The sequence below is a fragment of the Dermochelys coriacea genome, chromosome 4 (genome assembly GCF_009764565.3).
Source record: "Dermochelys coriacea isolate rDerCor1 chromosome 4, rDerCor1.pri.v4, whole genome shotgun sequence".
Taxonomy (NCBI): domain Eukaryota; kingdom Metazoa; phylum Chordata; order Testudines; family Dermochelyidae; genus Dermochelys; species Dermochelys coriacea.
This window is the reverse complement of record NC_050071.1, coordinates 54,639,350-54,659,653: the sequence shown is the minus strand read 5'-3', so window position 1 is coordinate 54,659,653 and position 20,304 is coordinate 54,639,350. Positions and strand designations below refer to the sequence as shown.

General features: G+C 39.7%; 1 protein-coding gene and 1 long non-coding RNA gene across 2 annotated transcripts in view; one reads left to right on the top strand and one right to left on the bottom strand.

The window, feature by feature from the left end:
• Positions 1–20,304, top strand: part of INPP4B (inositol polyphosphate-4-phosphatase type II B) — a 521,268-nt gene that overhangs the window by 164,693 nt on the left and 336,271 nt on the right. The window lies entirely within an intron of this gene.
• Positions 12,342–12,812, bottom strand: LOC122459827. The gene is made up of 2 exons (XR_006280773.1): positions 12,774–12,812; positions 12,342–12,491 (listed from the first exon to the last, which is right to left on the bottom strand). It is a non-coding gene; the product is annotated as an uncharacterized LOC122459827 (long non-coding RNA).

The following is a 20,304-nucleotide window of genomic DNA, read 5'->3' as shown; positions in this document are numbered from 1 at the left end:
GCAAACTGGATACAATTAACTTAGGCTTGAATAGAGACTGGGAATGGATGAGTCATTACACAAAGTAAAACTATTTCCCCATGTTATTTCTCCCCCCCCCACCCCCCACTGTCCCTCTGATATTCTTGTTAACTGCTGGAATTAGCCTACCTTGCTTGTCACCGTGAAAGGTTCCCCCCCCCCCCCCCGCTGCTGGTGATGGCTTATCTTAAGTGATCACTCTCCTTACAGTGTGTATGATAAACCTATTATTTCATGTTCTCTGTGTGTGTATATCAATCTCCCCTCTGTTTTTTCCACCACATGCATCCGATGAAGTGAGCTGTAGCTCACGAAAGCTTATGATGCTCTAATAAATTTGTTAGTCTCTAAGGTGCCACAAGTACTCCTTTTCTTTTTGCGAATACAGACTAACACGGCTGCTACTCTGAAATAATTCATCCCTTGTATCTGAATCTGGATTTGAATGCTCTTCCATCATTCAAAACCCCTTATAAAAGTTTTCAATAAGGCTCCTGACTTTTATAATAATTTTAAAGATTTTTATTCCTAGGGGCAATCTGTTTGCCCAAAATGATCAAGTAATTGCAGGCTTTATCTTGTAGGGGAGCTTTTTATATAAGATTTCATCTGGACAAAGAAATTTTAAGAATGATCTGTGGATCCAGGATCTCTGATATTCTGGGGCTTCCAATGAAAGCTATAGATATGTCTACTGATTCAAATCTATAATTCTCAAAAGCAATGTTATACTGCTTTGCCATCTATGATTTAATTGTTTAATCCAATATATTTGGTTTAGAAGAGTCATAGAACTGAGGGGACCTTTGCAACTATATCTTTAATTGTGTTATGTGTCTGAATTTTTTGGACATTTTGATCAGTCTTATCCACTGCAACATAGTGAATCCATAGAATTACTGAGATTAGCTCTAGCATGTCTGTTTTGTTAAAGTTAATTGTTGTTTTATGCAAATGTTTTTGCAATTTATAATGCTAATACCTTAATTATTTCCTGAAGAAAAACAGGTGAAGTTGAAAGCAGATTGCAAGCTCACACCACTTTACACCAAAATGAAAGCTTATATCTGATCAAGTAGCTGTGAGGTAGATGTTTTTTGGATATACAATGACATCTCACATCAATCAGGATTAAGAAGTGTTTTTTGCAGAGCCTCAAATGCCACTGAAGCCGCTGACTGCATTGCATGTATAGGACTTTGTAACTGCTGGCAGCTGTGATTGGAACACTGAGGTTGTCGCTATTCCAGTCATGTGCACACAAGACATTTGTTGCGAGCGTACAGCTTTATTTTTTTAAACTCTACTAGCCCTCAAGAGTTTGATAAAACTGCTGACAGAGTGGCAGAGACTTGATTGAGATCCTGTTTTAATAGGACACTTTATTAATATTCTTAATTATAGTATTTAAAATGTAAATCCTTAAAACCCTATAATATCTAAATACAAAAAAACCTATGCTCTTAGAATGATAAATTGAAATTGTAATAGCAAGAAAATAAGGAAATTGAGAATTAAAGTTCTCACTTCAGCTTTGTGTCTGCCTTACGTTCAGGTTCTATATGCTCTGTAGCTGTGCAATTGAAGGAATGTACCCTTCACTCATCACTGGCTGCAAAATTCAGTTCCTGAATCTAAGCTTTAATTTGCAGAAAAATACATTTCTAGCTCTAATGGATGAGAGAGAATGATGAAAATGTGAGCTGAATGTAAATCAGTGTGTTGTCTTTCTGAGCCTACAGATAGCTTGAAACTATAGCTCTGAGGGATCGTCTGGCCCAGTCATCTCAGTGAGTTAACCCTGTATCCTAAATGCCCTAGCGCTCTGTGGCAACCTGGACCTAAATTCTGCAGCTGGGTCTCTTGATTTATGGCACTGTAATGCAACAGACTGGGAGTTGTGCCATGGCTTTACGCTTTAATATTGAAGGTTTTTAAAATATTTAAATATGAAATGGATAATACAGTCAATAGAGCAGCCCGTTTTATTTATCTTGTTGTTAAATACAATTTAGCTACTTTTTCAGTATTTAGTATGCTGCCTTTTCTTTGTACGAATGACGTATAACTGCATCATAGATGTCAGGGGAAGTTGGAGTTTTGGCAGTGAGAAGGGGAAAGAGAGGGCTTTTGGTACTTGAAGAGGCATGTGATGTTTGTGGCTATGCAACAGGCACACTAACTGGATGCATCTGCTAAGGAAATAATCACTTGGGATGTTACAGTAATGTAAACAATAGAAAGGAAGAATAACATTTTTATATAGAATTATTTCTCCATAGTTGCTGAAGGGAAACTAGCGGGTGTGCCAGTTACTTAAAATAAATTATTCTGTTGATAACAGTATGCATGAAATTGTAGTTGAAACATAGTATCTCCATTGGGAAGAAAATCCATCTTTACCCTTCCTGATATTTTGAACAATGAGAATTTAACCTATTCTGCTGAGAAGATATACCTAAGAATAATGAATAATGCACCTTTCTTGGGGCATCTTCACTATGGTCAATTAGAACAGGCATTCTGCTTTTATATTGGCGGTAAGGAGGCTTGTTGTAACTTTAAAAGTTCAAGAAATGTACAAGAGTTTTAACTTCATGTAAGTTCTGTTGCCAGATTCTTAGGTTTAAATGCAGATGTATTGATTTACACCAACTGGTGATGTGCACACCACATATATATTGTTGTTCTGCTCAGATACTATGGTGATGGGTGCCAAAAACACCCAGTAAATTTAAATATATTAAAATGTTTTCTTATGCAAAAAACTTTGACAAGTTTTATAGTGTAACAGGATTGTGAAAATATTTTTTGCTTTGTATATAATTTTTGCCTGAAGCAGACATTTAATATATCATACTCAATCTCTGTCACAGTCATAGCTGCAATTTTGAAGCTTTTTTTATTGCAAACTTTATCATTTTTAAGGGCTACAACAAGATAGAGTAACCCTGAAAAATGATTAAAATGTCTTTATTTTAGGCAGTACTCTGTTATTAAACAACAGAAGGGATACAGACTCTGCAATTTATTTTTTTTTTTATTCTTTCTTTATGAAAGTTTTACATACAAAAAGAAAAAATTATAAAGGATAAGAGTGATGTGTGGTGGAAGAAAGAGATTTTTCTTTTTAAACAGTGATCACAGATTAGTTATGCAAAACATTCGGAAGGATTTTGTGTGTGTGAAAGACTGGATTTTATATATGTAGCAATTGTTATGCACTCTGATGCGACTTGGCAAGCATAGCAAAACCTGCTGTCATATTAACATCACTCTATTTTGGAGTCACTGGGTAGTGATTACATAATTAAGGTTGCAAGACTCTTCCATTTTGAATGTTAATTGTGACCCACTTCTGCCTCCCTCAAACATACCTCCCCTCCAGTGTCCTTTTTGTGCTTATGTATAAATGTTAGGAAAGAATCTAATTTTGCCTTTCCAATTTGTAGCAGATCAGCTGTGCTGTTTTTGAATATTAGTGTAGTGAAAATTTTACATGTTTCTGGGGTGAGAGCCTCATCTCTACTATGATCCCATTATGCACAGTAAAAGGGCTGGAGCAGCTTAATGGGGCCCTAAAATCCCTGTATCCAGGTGGGGGAGAGTATCCCCAGTGCAGGAAGTTGAGACACCCCATCAGGGTGCTGAGGTTGGGTGTGTGCTGAGTCAGGGCTGTGTCTGGGATAGGGCAGCATCACAGTGTGTTGAGATTGTGTTGAGGGCAGCATCACAATGCTGAGGAGACTGTGGGCAGTGCTGTGGCCCATAGGGCAGCCCTAGGAAGGCTGCCATAATTTTAGGCAGGCCCCGAGGGCTCCCTAAAGTACACTGTGTACCTCTCCAGAAGAGCCCCACCTAAGGAGGCATAAAATCACCCCTTGCCCCGTGAGCTGCAAGTTCTCTGTTGTGCCTTAAAGATAATCTCACCCTTTATTTTCTACTTCTCGGTGAGAACCAGTGCTTATTGAAAGATTAACAAAATTTAGCTTGTTATTGAAGTTGGCATTGCTCACTGTTTTGCTGTGCATTGGTGACTAATGCAGATGTCTCAATCCCCATAGGATGTTAGACTGCAATATCCTACAGAGATTGTAGTGGACTGAGGTAAGGTGCTCTATATTTGGAAAAGAGTCCCTTGTTAGGATTGGGATCCCTTTGTACTGGGTACTTCACAAATTCACAAGAAAACATGGTCCATTCCCTGAAGAGTTCACAAACTAAATTCTCTCTTCCAAACCAGTGGGTTCCTGGACCTACATAAATGAGGCTGACTGATGAAGGTTTATCAGAACTTTATCCATCTTCTTGGAACATATACCTTTTCCCTTCATTGACCATTTTAATTATTAATCATCTCTAAGGTTTAAATATAGTTCAGCGCTACTTCTGAGAGATTTTATCAATACCACTACACATGCACAGAAAAAGAGAAAAACTGAAAACCCCCCACAATATAACTTTTTGAGACCAATTATGATCTGTAGTATAATTTCTGTGTTCATTGTGTGTGTGGGATAAAGTCTTATGTTCTGCATCTGGTAACTTGAACAGGCACCTAACTCATGGTTGTGAATTCCACTAGACAGCTGGACACCTAAAAGTTGGGCATTACTACACCTAAGTCCCCCTTGTGAATTTATCCCCAACTGGCAGTGGTTCCAAGTGGCCACAAGGGGATGAGTGGAAGCAGGGCTTGGATGGGGCAAGGGACAGGTGTGAATACTCCTTCAGAGGAAAAATGCACTAAGGACCACATAAATCTACTCCAGACTTTAGGCTAAATTCATGTCTGTGGGGTAGCTCTGTAGTCTCACCCTGCCCTGGTAGGAAGCGGTTTTCTTTGACCTTGCCCTGACCCCAGGTATTTCCCAATGATTAGCCCATCAGCTCTCACTGGACATTGGAGGTGATGTATTTAGTCCTTCATGAGAGTCACCATGAGTGTCACTATGTAACTGCTCTTAAGAGGGGCACCAATTGCTGATCGATGCTCATTTGGAACATTGTAATAGATCACCTGAATTTTGGGCTTTTTCAATGACAGCTACATGATTTGTTTCAAGTGTGGGCTTGAAAGAGATACAGAAAGAGAAAACAAATATACTTTATAGCCTTACAGCAACATTATGGCTTAACAGATCAAAATAACTTAATTATGTGAGGTTCATATATGCAGTATTTAAGTGCCACAGGCATGTCATCTATGTAACTAAAAACCATAAGTCAACATGTTTTTTCTTAATTTTATTTATACATTTTCAAAATGGTTAAAATACAAAAAATTACTTAAACTGTAAGTTCTTGGGTTACCCAAGACCGGGAGTCACCTTGTTATATCTCTGCCTCTAGCAAGAAGGAGACTTGCTTGTGCTTAACTGTGGGTCACCTTCCTGACATCACCAACCTGGTAGCCTCCTAACCACTCTCCTCTGGGCTATGCCAGCCCATACTTGGCCTTGCTGGTTAACAATAAGTTGGCCCTGGTCCCTGAGCCCCCTTGAAGTGTTCCCAGCTCCTTATCTACTGAACACTCACAGAAATACCAGGTCTGCTGTCCCCAAGGGAACAGAGTTCACATAGGTTTCAGAGTAGCAGCCATGTTAGTCTGTATTTGCAAAAAGAAAAGGACTTGTGGCACCTTAGAGACTGACTAACAACAAACAATGTTTGTTTCAACTGAGGATCAGCTCTTTGTATAATACCACAGCACCAAGATATATTTAGAATAAAAAACAATAAGTTTATTATCAAAGATTCAAGAGATAATGAAAGGAGGCAATGGGAACAAAAGTGTTACTGAGAAAATAAAATCATAACATGATTTATAGAGACTAAACTTAACAGGTTAACCTTCTGCCTAAAGATATTTATCTCACCCCAAATGTCTTTTGCAGCATTTCAGCCAAACCTGGTTGAGATCCAGTTTTCATGAATTTCATCGCATTGTCTGATTACTTCCTAGATGCAGAGTAATGGGGTATCTTTCTTTCCTGTTCTTTATATCCCCCAAAGTTCATTGTTTGTAACCAGAGTCAGGATAATTTTCCATACCTTATTCTCTGGTGTGCTGCCTCCCTATTGACTTCACACGACACCCCCTTCCCTCATTGACTTGATATGTAAATAAGACTTCCTTTGTGTTGGCTTACAATACCTAATTTGCTGGCTGATGGAGAGACAGGTGAATTAAACATCTTTTGTCTGGCAGAACACCTGTTTGTCAACTCTGCCTTGATACAAACTTTAGGAATACATTTTCATTCAATATGCATATGTAACTCCTTACATAGTATCTGTACATGCATGTCACAACTATATTAATAACCAGTGGGACTTTACATTTCATTTAAGCCCTCAGATATTATTTGGTGAACTGGCACGTACAAAGAAGGATCAGGATATTCTTGCAACTCCTTTGCAGTTGGCATTGAGGGTCACACACTCCCTGATTCATAATGCAGCAGAATACTAGCACCAAATAGTGGTAAACAGTAAATAGAATAGAATCTTAGTGAGAGGAAATACAGCTAGAAGGCACAGTGATTAAGTGCTTTCCTGAATTTTGGCTTAAGTTTGTACATGTGGGTGAGTGCCCTAACCATTATGCTATAGAGTTATTATCATTCTCTGTCTGGCCCAAGGAATATTTAAGTATTTAATGCAAAGTGGAACAGTATCAGTGTGAGAGCTAGAGAGAGACTTGATCCAGAATATGCATAGTCTTGTGATTAGGGCACTTATAGATTCATAGATACTAAGGTCAGAAGGGACCATTCTGATCATCTAGTCTGACCTCCTGCACAGCGCAGGCCACAGAATCTCACCCACCCACTCCTATGAAAAACCTCACCCATGTCTGAGCTATTGAAGTCCTTAAATCATAGTTTAAAGACTTCAAGGAGCAGAGAAGCCTCCCTCAAGTCAACCATGCCCCATGCTACAGAGGAAGGCGAAAAACCTCCAGGGCCTTTCCAATCTGCCCTGGAGGAAAATTCCTTCCCGACCCCAAATATGGCAATCAGCTAAACCCTGAGCATATGGGCAAGATTCACCAGCCAGATACTACAGAAAATTCTTTCCTGGGTAACTCAGATCCCATCCATCTAATATCCCGTCTCAGGGGATTTGGCCTATTTACCTTGAATATTTAAAGATCAATTACTTACCAAAATCCCATTATCCCATCATACCATCTCCTCCATAAACTTATCAAGTAGAATCTTAAAACCAGATAGATCTTTTGCCCCCACTGCTTCCCTTGGAAGGCTATTCCAAAACTTCACTCCTCTGATGGTTAAAAACCTTCGTCTGATTTCAAGTCTAAACTTCCTGGTGGCCAGTTTATACCCATTTGTTCTTGTGTCCACATTGGTGCTGAGCTGAAATAATTGCTCTCCCTCTCCTGTATTTATCCCTCTGATATATTTATAGAGAGCAATCATATCTCCCCTCAACCTTCTTTTAGTTAGGCTAAACAAGCCAAGCCCCTTAAGTCTCCTTTCATAAGACAAGTTTTCCATTCCTCGGATCATCCTAGTAGCCCTTCTCTGTACCTGCTCCAGCTTGAATTCATCCTTTTTAAACATGGGAGACCAGAACTGCACACAGTATTCTAGGTGAGGTCTCACCAGTGCCTTGTATAACGATACTAAAACCTCCTTATCCCTACTGGAAATGCCTCTCCTGATGCATCCCAAAACCGCATTAGCTTTTTTCACAGCCATATCACATTGGCAGCTCATAGTCATCCTATGATCAACCAATACTCCAAGGTCCTTCTCCTCTTCCGTTACTTCTAATTGATGCGTCCCCAATTTATAACTAAAATTCTTGTTATTAATCCCTAAATGCATAACCTTACACTTCTCACTATTAAATTTCATCCTATTACTATTACTCCAGTTTACAAGGTCATCCAGATCGTCCTGTATAATATCCCGATTCTTCTCCGAATTGGCAATACCTCCCAGCTTTGTATCATCTGCAAACTTTATTAGCACACTCCCACTTTTTGTGCCAAGGTCAGTAATAAAAAGATTAAATAAGATTGGTCCCAAAACCGATCCCTGAGGAACTCCACTAGTAACCTCCCTCCAGTCTGACAGTTCGCCTTTCAGTAGGACCCGCTGCAGTCTCCCCTTTAACCAATTCCTTATCCACCTTTTGATGTTCATATTGATCCCCATCTTCTCCAATTTAACTAATAATTCCCCATGTGGCACGGTATCAAATGCCTTACTGAAATCTAGGTAAATTAGATCCACTGCATTTCCTTTATCTAAAAAATCTGTTACCTTTTCAAAAAAGGAGATTAGGTTGGTTTGGCACGATCTACCTTTTGTAAAACCATGTTGTATTTTGTCCCATTTACCATTGACTTCAATGTCCTTAACTAATTTCTCCTTCAAAATTTTTTCCAGGACCTTGCATACTACAGATGTCAAACTAACTGGCCTGTAGTTACCCGGATCACTTTTTTTTCCTTTCTTAAAAATAGGAACTATATTAGCAATTCTCCAATCATTCGGTACTACTCCTGAGTTTACAGATTCATTAAAAATTCTTGCTAATGGGCTTGCAATTTCAGGTGCCAATTCCTTTAATATTCTTGGATGAAGATTATCTGGGCCCCCCGATTTAGTCCCATTAAGCTGTTTCAGTTTCACTTCTACCTCAGATATGGTAATATCTACCTCCATATCCTCATTCCCATTTGTCATGCTACCATTATCCCCAAGATCTTCTTTAGCCTTATTAAAGACTGAGGCAAAGTATTTGTTTAGATATTGGGCCATGCCTAGATTATCTTTAACCTCCACTCCATCCTCAGTGTTAAGCGGCCCCACTTCTTCTTTCTTAGTTTTCTTCTTATTTATATGGCTATAGAACCTTTCACTATTGGTTTTAATTCCCTTTGCAAGGTCCAACTCTATTCGACTTTTAGCCTGTCTCACTTTATCCCTACATGTTCTGACCTCAATTAGGTAGCTTTCCTTGCTGATCCCTCCCATCTTCCACTCCCTGTATGCTTTCTGCTTCTTCTTAATCACCTCTCTAAGATGCTTGCTCATCCAGCTTGGTCTACAACTCCTGCCTATGAATTTTTTCCCCTTTCTTGCAATACAGGCTTCCGATAACTTCTGCAGCTTTGATTTAAAGTAATCCCAGGCCTCCTCTACCTTTAGATCCATAAATTCTTCAGTCCAATCCACTTCCCTAACTAATTTCCTTAATTTTTGAAAGTCAGCCCTTTTGAAATCAAAAACCTTAGTTGCAGATTTATTTTTGTTAATCCTTCCATTTAGTTTGAACTGAATTAGCTCATGATCACTTGAGCCAAGATTGTCCCCTACAACCATTTCTTCTATGAGGTCCTCGCTACTCACCAAAATTAAATCTAAAATGGCATCCCCTCTAGTTGGTTCAGCAACTACTTGATGAAGGAATCCATCAGCTATCGCATCTAGGAAAATCTGAGCCCTATTATTATTACTAGCACTGGTCCTCCAGTCTATATCTGGGAAGTTAGTCTCCCATGATCACGCAGTTTCCATTAGTATTTACTTTATTAAAGGCATTAAAAAGGGCTCTATCCATATCCAAATTAGATCCCGGAGGTCTATAGCACACCCCAAGCACTTACCTGGAAGGTAAGAGACCTGGAATGGGGCACCACTATTACCATCTTCTGTGCAGGTTAGGCATACTCGGAGCATGTCTCCTGGATTGGGGTCTGCAGGTGAGATAGCGGGGGAGTGCCTAGTTAAGGGTTTAGGCATGAGTTAGGTACCAAACAGCTTGGTGGAGTCAGGAATTAGGTGGCTTTGTGCATTCCCAGCCACTGACATTTTGGTGCTGTGGGAACTTCATTGGTTGAAATTTAGGAGCCTACAGGGTTAGACAGCAGCTGAGTAGGGGGGTTGTGAATGCCAGTGCTACTTAAATGTTGGACTTTGCCTCCTGAAAAGGCAGTTAGACACCTACATCCCAGTTGTGAATCAAATCCTGAGAATGGCACTGTTGTCTGGTAGTAATGTTATAGTGTTGTACATCACTGTTACAGTTGTTTCATTGCAAACGGTGTCATGAAGTAATGCAGCCTATTTCCAAACTATGTGTAACCAGAATTAGTCAGCAATGATAAGAAGGTTTCCTAAAACAGTTTGGATGTAAAACACTAGCTTCCAGCTGTCATATTTTTAAACTGATGACTTAATCTTGCATGTTGAGTGTGTATTATTTTGATTAACTTTGTGGAACTGGCATTTTACAAAATCTACTGTGTATTAGATTAGTGAGCTAATTTTTCTAGTAACTTTTTCTTACCTTCAGAAAGGGCAAAGTAAGAAGATTTACAACTTGCTTTAAACATTTATTATAACTATCCCATATGATTGGAATAGTTAATGAATACTAGCTAATAAAGGAAACAATGAACTAATTATCTTGTGTGAATAAGTAATTTTTTTAATGTGATGCTTTGAAATGTACATAAAGACTAGGGAGCAGATTGTGTCATTAAGGCTCAGGCTTACGTGAGGGCAGTGTTGAGCTGCTTCTGTCCAGGGACAGCTCCAGGAGGCTTTCTGCATGCATCACGGAGTGACTATGCTGCCTGCTTCTGTTCCTCAGCACTGAGAGGAAGCACGCATACTGCACCACCTTTTAGGAAAAGTAGTGAGTACTATCTGCATAGCTAGTCAGCTCTATGGCTGGTGTATGGGGAGGGCTGTCCCTTGACTGGTCCCCTGTTCCTTTTGGGGTGATTTTCATTTGCACAAAGGGCTTATCTACACTACAAAATTAGATTGACTTAAGTTAGGTCAACCTACAGCCACTGCAGTAATTAAATCATCTGTTCACACTACCCTCATTCTGCCAGTAGCATGCGTCCTCATCAAGAGTGCTTGCACTGACTGAAGTGGGGCATTGGGAGCCTACCAGCAGTGAAATTGACATTCTGTCAGTTTCATGGCTGCTGTTATTTCACATTTCCTCTCCCACTCCAGCTGTCAGCCTGCATGGGGCTCAGAGCTGGAGCCCACTCCTGCCCTAGGGCAGACAGCCACAACTCTCAATCCTATGCAGGGGCTCACAGCTGGAGCTTCCCATCTCTGGGGCTGACAGCCAAAGCTGGAGACTAAATGTGAAATAATAGCAGCTATGAAATGGACAAAAATGTCAGTCTCACTCCGGTAGGCTCCCTGCTGTGAAATTGAGCCTTAGGCCAGGATCACAGCTTTGGGCTGTTAGCCCCGGGGGAAGGAGGGGTTCCTGCTATGAGGCCCACACTAGGGCTGACAGCCAGGAGCCCCACTGCCATCTTCTGATGAGGGTTCAGAGGGTGGGGGGAGAGAGAACCCCGGACGGCAGCCGGGCTCTGGCTGTCTTCCCTCCACCACAATCCCTTACTGGAAGGTGGCGGCTGGGCTCCAGGCTGGTAGTGGGGTAGACAACCACCAGGTGATGTCAGTAACACAGTGTCTACACCGACACTATGTCGTCCTAATTACCTCTGCAAGAGGCATAGCGCTTAGATAGATGTAAAGTTATTAGGTCAATGTAGTGGGCAACTTACATTGGTGAAAGCACCATTCTAGTGTAGACACTTGTATAGTTAGGTCGACATAAGCTGCCTATAGTGTAGACCAGGCCAAAGCCAGGCTGGTATGTGGAAATTGCAAACATGGGGGAGAATTCTTGGACCTTCCACCATGTACCACCATGCAAGGGCCAGACATAATGTTATTAGCTTGATACTCTCTTCTGAATAGTTTCTTCTCATCCTGGATACATTTGCAGCATTGTCCGAGACCAAGCAGCGTACTAGACATTTGAATTTTTTTTCACAGTTTGTTATAGCTTTTACTGCTGCTACTGGTAAGTATTCTGCTGTGTGTGCATTTCCCGATGTATCAGTTGTTTCTGTGCATTTCCCGATGTATCAGTTGTTTCTGTAAAGAAGACATTCCCTTCTTCTGTTGTCACACAAGCACATACAACAATCATTGTGGACATTCCTCCATCAAGACTCAGGTTAACAATTTTATCCTCTAGACCTTTTGCACACTGCTCAATTTCTCTTTCATACACTTTATCCAGCAATTTCCTACAACATCTGATCTGTTGGGTGGACTGTATTCTGGTCTTAATGACCGAACTATGTTAATGAAGTGTGGGTTCTCAATCATACGGAAAGGAGAGTTTGTTGCATAAGCAAACCATGCAATTTTTTCATCATTTACCTCTTTTTGTAATCTGCTGGTTCTTATCACAGATTTATCTGTGGTTGTTTCTGGATGATGGAGATTTTTTTCTTTTTGCTACAGGTGATATACTGTGGCTATGTGACATACATGATGTGACTGAAACACTATCGTTGGCAGATAACTCTGAAACTATTGAAAATGATGGTGATCGTGAAGGTGGATAGTTTTCAGAATCCTGTATGTTGAGGATGGCTTCTCCTAAACAAAATAAGTCAATGCAGTTATTTAATTATTACTACCATGTTGCTCATTTAGTATTACTCATTGCATTCACTGGCACTCAGTACTACTTTAAAAGTGAAATTGTAAAAGGAAGATCTGCCTATTTCAGCTACTTATTTTGTTATCACAACTGCATCTAAAATGATAGTACCAGAGTAACAACTGTATTTTTTGCTCAAGCATGAGAATTCCAGAATAGTCCAGAAGGAAGATAGGCAGTCCTTAAGAAATAAGTATGAAATAAAGAAATTTACCAACCTGAAGATCCTGCATGTTCAGATATGTTCCTTTCATCATCAATGCAGCTTCCTCCTGAGAAGAAACACTTCTCATGATGTTGTTTCGTTCAGGAAATCAGGCCTTGCATTTCTTTGTTGCACTGTTTGCATTTTTCACGCATGCTTGTCTTATCCACAGGTAGAGGAACTTCATTAAAATATTCCCAAACTGGATCTCTTTTGCAGCCTGCAGCCATTATAGGTTTTCCCTTCTAGTGAGAAAATGGTGTGATATGGTCGATCTCAAATCAATGAAGGCTACACACAGAAAGACCTCAAGACTTCTGGAATATACTGCTCATAGAGTTTCACTTTTGTTTCTACTGCCTGTCCCTCCCTTCTCACATTTATTTCTATTGATTGAACTTTTTGAAACTTTGCACTTTTAAGAGAGGTAAGGGATTGATTCTGTGTACACAAATTTGCAGAGGGACAATCGGGTTGAGAGCTGTTATTTCTCACCTCTCTATATTATTTATTTAAAAACATTTTTGCTGTTAACAAGCATGTTATCTCTGGAGAGACAAATCCAGTTTGAGAACTGCAAAACTAAGCATCTCTGATGGTATCGTCTAGACTGAGCACTGAGTCCTATTGGGTCGATTGAAAGATTAACATAAATAATCTATACAAAAGCCCCTGGAACCCCATAAGATTTGGTTTCTAATCCATGAACTATTGGAACTCATTTACAAAACTTTTCTTAAACATTACATGAATATATTGTCTCATACTATAGAATTAGAATTTATAATCCCTATTCCATGATGAGATAGCTTTGAGCTATAATGTGTCTTAATTAGCTAGGATTTTATCAAAAATATCTGGATTTAAATAAAGATTTTTTTTATTTTTTTTATTTTTATCCACCCTGAACATGTGTATTTTTTCTATATAGAAAAGAATAAAAATGCATATTTCATTATGTGTACTGGAGGTGCAGTTATTGTCTTCACACATCTCCAGTCACTTTAGTCTTGAAGGCTTAGATGCATAAGAACTATCAAAGGTGTAAACGTAGGTTTGTATTTTCAGCCTAGGTATGACCTGAGGATCCAGTCCTTCAAGCCATCTATTAACACCATCTATGCACCAGGTGTGCTCATTGGACTCTGTGGCAGAGAGAACTTGGAGAATCAGATCTGCCTGAACATTTAATGGATTGTAATGCCTGAAAGGAATAACTGTGTGACAATATTTTGGTGTTTTATATAACTTCATTACATTAAAACTGTTGTCAGACGCCACCGGTGTGGTGCTTTGCTCTATCCAATGTTGATAACAGCTGGATGCGTGCGTGTGTTCCCTCTGTGTGCTGCTCTGGCTCTGAACAGATAGCAGACACAGCAGACCCCGAGAGAACCCCCAATGACCACATATTCCAATAAGGTACGAAGGCCAGGTTTATTGTCAAACGAAACAGAGTCTTTAGCTCCCCAGATCAGATGTCTACAGTTCTGCTAGTACATATGTGCTCCCTGATGATGGACACAGCTCAGTCAGTGGCGGGACACTCCACTGCCCCCTAGGCCGGACAAAGACATTGCCCCAGGGATATATTCTTATACACAGGTACAAACAAGTTACACATCACTCCTGACATATTGAGGTGCAACCCCTCTACATAGCGAGGTGCAACCCCTCTACATAGCAAGGCACCGCCTCTCACCTTGTATATGTTGGTTCGAACAAAACAACTATCCATCATATTTTTCTTTTCTTGATGCTTGGGGGTTTCTTCACTGTATACTGATATTTTCTGGTGTCTTCAGTCTTTCGGATGCAACTTAAACAACTTTTGTTTTATAGATTCATAGATACTAAGGTCAGAAGGGACCATTATGATCATCTAGTCTGATCTCAGGCCACAGAATCTCACCCACCCACCCCTGCGAAAAACCTCTCACCTATGTCTGAGCTATTGAAGTCCTCAAATCGCGATTTAAAGACTTCAAGGAGCAGAGAATCCTCCAGCAAGTGACCCTTCCCCCATGCTACAGAGGAAGGCGAAAAACCTCCAGGGCCTCTTCCCATCTGCCCTGGAGGAAAATTCCTTCCCGACCCCAAATAAGGCGATCAGTTTTTTGTTTGTTTTTTTTCCTTTTTTGTTTTTGTTTTCAGTAACCCAAACTTAATACACAGTTTAATTTAGTTTGTTTACAATGTAATGGGGACAATACAATAGGGACAGAGTCTTTTATAACTCAAGCTATACTTTGCAACTGTTGTATAGGCATTAATTTTCATTTGAGATGCTTGTGAAATATCTTAGTAGAAAAATAATTTGTAAAATTTAATTCCACAAATAAAAGTGCCACTGCTGCATTTTGCAATCAGTGTTGCTCATTTTGTACTATGGGAATTTACACTGTACAGAATAATTTAAGAAAACTGACCTTTTGATGAGCACACATTTTATTTTATCTGAAAGTAACTTCTCTTTCAGAAGTGTGGGGAAAATTCTAGTTTTATTGATGCTCTGTGAGAGACTTCAGTGTTTTTTTTCCCTATTCTTTAATTGTTTCACAGGGAAATTAGCTCCACACTCCATTAAAAACAGTGCACAAGACTTATAGCCATGAAAATCAAAATAATTTTTCATACAGAAAATAAAAATTGCTTAATATAATATTGCTGTTTAATATTCCATACCATTCACTTGGGTTAGACTTCAGATTTGTCTTAAGAAATTGCTCCTTGTACGTCATTTTAGAACAGGTACAAGAGATTTTGAAGATTAGCTGCACCTCTCTTTAATATTACAGTGGGTATGATCATGACAATTCTCTCAATAGTTATTCTCTGAAGAAGAGTGAACTAAGAGTGATCATATGAATCAATGACAGTGGTTGTGAGAGATAATAGGTGAAATTAGTCCAGTTGAACTTTTTCTCTTAGAAAAGACAAGCAAGTGGAATCCTTAGACTAGATTGATTATAGCTACAAACTTCAAAAAAGATAACCTAAATTTAGAATTTTAAGTTTCTCCTTTAGTTTGTTGACCTTAAATATAGCCTCGATAATACTGGAGAGATTGTAGACTAGGGAATACTTAGCAGTACCAATTTAGGTAATGACAGGTTAATACAGAACTTTTCATCATTTTGTTTTTGCTCTGTATAATTAACTATTGTACAAAGGATTCCTTTATTAATATCTTAAGGTTTAAATATTGTATCTATTTAAAATTTATTTTATTTTCTCTTGTTCTACACATTCTTTGATGATCTCAGTTCACATGTTGCTTCACATGCTCATGCTTGATGTTCTTTTTCATTTCTATTTAAACTATGTAAATGGTATAAATTAGTTAATATTGAGCAAAACATCCTTCTCTCTTTCTCCAAGCTCCTGGTATGCTAAAAGTTCTTAGCTTTGGAGTCTTCTGATTACACCTCCTCTTTCCCCTCTATTCTTTCCCTGATGTAGGTCACGGCATGAAGGTGACTGTAGCTCTAGGACTATGGTGTCATCTGCAGCCAGCCCCTGTTGGGATGAGGGGAGTGAGAATCCATGGAAGACCAGTCCACAAAGCAGGACTCAAGAGCTCATTTGCACATCCTGCTTACCTCTCTGGAAGCAGATCAGCTGAGCAGCCACTTCTCACTGTGTTGACTAGACTCTCCTCAGCATTGATCAATCTGGTGCTAAACTCCCTCTGTACAAATACAAGGGACTCCTGTGCCCCTCAGGATTTGGGCCCTCTTGTCTATTACAAGATGAATTGATATATGATAGTAACAAGAACCAGGCATAAGAACTCTTAGAAATAGATAATTTATGCACACAGTTACAATTATCTCAATTTCCTCCAAAAGTTGGCCCAACCGTGCAAACTCTATGCTTGTTGGTTAATGTTTTGATGAACTAAAGAACATAAAATATTTGTTTGGGTTATGTAAGGGTTTAAACAAATCTAGTGCTCCCTGTCAAATCATTAGATTGGGGGCCACATTGGAAAGACCCCAAATTGAGTGTGACTTTCACCTTTCTTTTCCCCTGAACTATGGTGCCATGGAGACTACAGGTGACTGAGTCCCACAGGCCCCGAAGATGGGAAAGAATGTGTCCAGAACTGCCATGTTTGTGGAGAGTTAGGGAGCTGATAGATGGAGGTTCTCATCAATAGGAGGATGGGAGAACACTGGCTCTCATAAAGGGGGAGATGCCCTGATTTCACAGGGTGGTTGTTGTTTTCCCCACAGAGTTCTCAACCAGCATGAGGTACCTAGTAATCAACATGTGGAGCTCGTGGAGGATGAGCACTAGCATCAGTGGGACCCCTGTAAGCAAGAATCTACTCTAGTTGCAGGTGGACGGCATTGTCTGAACTGGCCATGGATACAGGCAACAGCCTTACTCTGCCAAAAGAAGAAAAAATGCTCACATAGGAATGTTGCCCTAGATCCCAGATTGTTTTACCAGATTCTTTCAAGTATACTAGTTGAGTAGTGTCCCTAATTTATTTAGGCTAGGATGTTGCAACCAGTTATATTAGTTACTTGTTTTCTCTTTTGTGAGGAGCAAATGCTCAACTAGTGCATCCTTAAGCACAGCTTTATTTATGTAATGCGGCAGCTAAGACTCCACTATATTCTCTCAATTCCCTGCCCCCCACACCTCTGTGTGTGTCATTACTGTTGTTCATTACAGAGGAATAAACAAAAGATTACATACATGCACAGTTGGAGGCAGTGTATACAGTATTTTCATTCAGCAATATTTCTCTACTATAACACTTCAGAAGTTTGGCCCAGTCACACTTTATTCATTTGATATTTATTGTAATAATAATAATCATGGTAAGCTCATTAGGTACTAAATTGAATGTCATAAGTACTTTTACAGGGTTTTCATTATAACTGAGGATTAACAATGTACTATTTCTTTAATGTGCTACCATTTTTATTACAATCTAGATTGTTGGGTGCCCTTTATGTCATGTGGTTTTGATCAATTCTTTGCTGAGTGTCTAATATGTTAAAAGTTTAAGGGATGATATTCATAGCGGAATAGTATGCGAGGCAGTAAATGGCTTTTGCAGGTAATTAAATGTCAAAGAGAAGGTGGTGTCCGATAGCTGAAAAGGCTTTTTTTCTGAGAGAGAGAGAGAGAGAGAATATATTCCAACACTTTTCTTACTAGTAGACAAAACAAAAGGAGATTCAACAAGTCTGTATTTTAAAAAAGGATTTCAGGGTTTGCTGTTTCTGCTCCCTGTCCTTCCAATTTGCAGGTGGACTGTTGATCAAAATCTGTTTGAAGGTGTAAAGGAGCAGACTCACCCCTGTGGCACCTCCTGCTGGTCATTGGGAACTAGCTCTTTGCCAGCCTGGAGCGCCCTCTGCACAGCTCTGGCCCCCATGTCCCTCACAGACCCCAGTGCCTCTTTCTCTGGGGTTCTGCCCCCTGGCAGTACCCCCACACTCTGCCTCTGGGTCTCCCCTTCCTGGGGAACCCCCATCCGCTATCCTTACCTTGCATCAGTCTGGACTACTGCCAGTCATCACCAAGCCCCCGCTCCCTGGGGCAGACTGTAGTGTAAAGGCCACTCATCATAGGAAAGGGGGTTTGGACATGTTGCCTTCCTCTGCCTCCCAGTACCTCTGTGGGCCTTGGACCAGGCCCTACAGCCTGCAGAGTTGCCAGCCTGGAGCGCCCCTTCTCAGCCTGCGTCTTCCCCAGCACTGCACCACCCTCAGTACCCTGTCAGGCAGGCAGCCAGGCCCTGCTCTCTCCCAGCCTGGAGAGAGAGACTCCTTGGGCCTCTGGCTCACAGCCTTTTTATACAGGCCAGCTGGGGGCCTGATTGGGGTGTGGCCGAGCTGCAGGTGCTTCCCCAATCAGCCCGCCACAGCCCTCTCCAGGGCCACATTTAACCCCGCTGCAGAAGGATTTGCCAATGTGTTTAAAAAAAAAAGTGATGTGATTTAATAAACAAAGGTCAAATGTTTAACATTAGGTTCTAATGTTGCGCACACGCACATTTGCAAACAAGTAATTGCATGTGCAGCTCCATATTTATTGTGCACGGACCCCTTCACCTATTTCTGAAAATATTGCCCAGAGGATTACTAATAATTTCATTGTCATTTCTGAGAAAATATTAGATTTTTCAGGGCTGTGACTGGCTGAAATTCTCTTTTTTGATGTATAAGGTATGCTTAAATGTACAGAATTGCTGATTGAGGTCTGTATCAGGACTTTTAACTTTTTAATGTTAAAAGTATAAGACATTTGAGGAATATTTTCACATTTTTGAGACTTAGACATGTAATTGCTAGACAGTAAATTTGAAATTAAGCCTGAACTTAGTTCTGAATAATGTTTCCTGGCTGTTGTGACAAAATAAGCATTGACATTTCCAGAAGATCGTAAACTTTTATCACATTTCAGCCAATGTTTTATGATAGTCCTTCCTTTTAATAACAGCCACAGGATATATTATAATGTTTTTCTGGAAATAATTTTGTGAAAGTAAATTACTATTATCTGTGATCAGATGTTTGAAATAATCAAGTGTCACAAAAAGAGAGTTTTGAGTTTCTGTAACTAAAGAAAAATGAAACACAAAAGGGCAAGATAAAGGTTATAGTAGCATATGCCTGCTCAATGAGCATGAAGTGAAGTAATTGTGGGATGTCAGTGAACTCTTAAAATACTTCAAATAAACACATGAAAATACAATATAAAAAGCAAAATGGAAACTGAACTTCCTGTCCTTCCTAAGTCTACCACAATGGAAACTACTATATTTAATTTCAGATGGAATGAATTTGCTAGTGTATGTTTTATTAGAGAGAATCCAAATTAAAACAGTCACATCAAAGCAGTTTATTTTTTGAGATTTTTTTTATTAATTCTGGGTTCTCACTCCACTGGGTGGACTAATGGATATCTCTTCCCATATGTAATTCAGACAGGAAGACAGTCAACAGGAAGTTTAGCTTTGGACTGTGACTCCACCCATTTTTCTCCATTCCACTTCAATCTTCTTCCTTTGGCTTGCTATGTGGAGGAAACTTTAGCCAGCTAGTTTAATTCATTCTCTGGCATATATGTTTGTTAGCTCAATCTTTGTCTCAGCAAGTTTTACATTTTAGGCCTGATTCTTCAACACACTAAGGCTGCTTTATATGTCTGTGGGAGAATGGCTGAGAAATTTGATTGTGGACTTGCATCTCCATGGAGAAGAGATTTTCAAGGGAAACAAAGATAGAACACTAAAAGGATACTTTGCCTGAAAAATTGGTTTCAGAGTAGCAGCCAGGTTAGTCTGTATCCACAAAAAGAACAGGAGAACTTGTGGCACCTTAGAGACTAACAAATTTATTTGAGCATAAGCTTTCGTGGCCTACACCCCACTTCATCCAATGCATAGAATGGAACATATAGTAAGAAGATATGAGAACATGAAAAGATGGAAGTAGCCATACCAAGTGTAAGAGGCTAATTAATTAAGATGAGCTATTATCAGCAGGAGAAAAAACTTTTGTAGTGATAATCAAGAT